We start from the raw sequence: 695 nt of genomic DNA, 5'->3' as shown, positions 1-695 counted from the left end.
ACTTGAGGTCAGGAGTTCGAGAGCAGCCTGGCCAACATGGTGAAACCCCATCTCTAGTAAAAATACAAAAATTAGCCGGGTGTGGTGGCGAGCACCTGTAATCCCAGCTACTCTGGAGGCTAAGGCAGGAGAATCGCTTGAGCCCGGAAGGTCGAGGCTGCAGTGAGCCAAGAGTGTGCCACTTCACTCTAGCCTGGGCAACAGAGTGAGACTGTCTCAAAAAAAAAAAAAAAAAATTGCAAAAGATGGACTTCCAGCATGAGAACGCTGCAGCCCCACTTTCCAGGGAAAGTGGACTCCAACCTGGTCAACATGGCAAAACCCTGTCTCTACCAAAAATACAAAAATTAACCAGGTGTAGTGGCACATGCCTAGACACTTCTAAGTAAACAAAAAGAGGATTTATTGCTAGCAGACACACATTACAAGAAATATTAAAGGAATCTTCAGGCTGAAAGAAGATGGTAATTCAAATACACATGAGACAAAAAAAAAACAAAAAAAAACACCTCTGGTAAAGGAAATTCTGTAATTATAAAAAACAGTATAATTTTATAATTATATATTATATAATTATATTTACATACAGTCATCCCTTATTATACATGGGGGATTGGTTCCAGGACTGCCTGTATAACCAAACCAAATCCGCACATACTCAAGTCCCATAGTTAGCACTGAAAAACCCATGAAAA

This window comes from Mandrillus leucophaeus, unplaced genomic scaffold (genome assembly GCF_000951045.1).
Source record: "Mandrillus leucophaeus isolate KB7577 unplaced genomic scaffold, Mleu.le_1.0 Scaffold1, whole genome shotgun sequence".
NCBI classification, from domain to species: domain Eukaryota; kingdom Metazoa; phylum Chordata; class Mammalia; order Primates; family Cercopithecidae; genus Mandrillus; species Mandrillus leucophaeus.
This window is presented reverse-complemented; position numbering follows the sequence as displayed.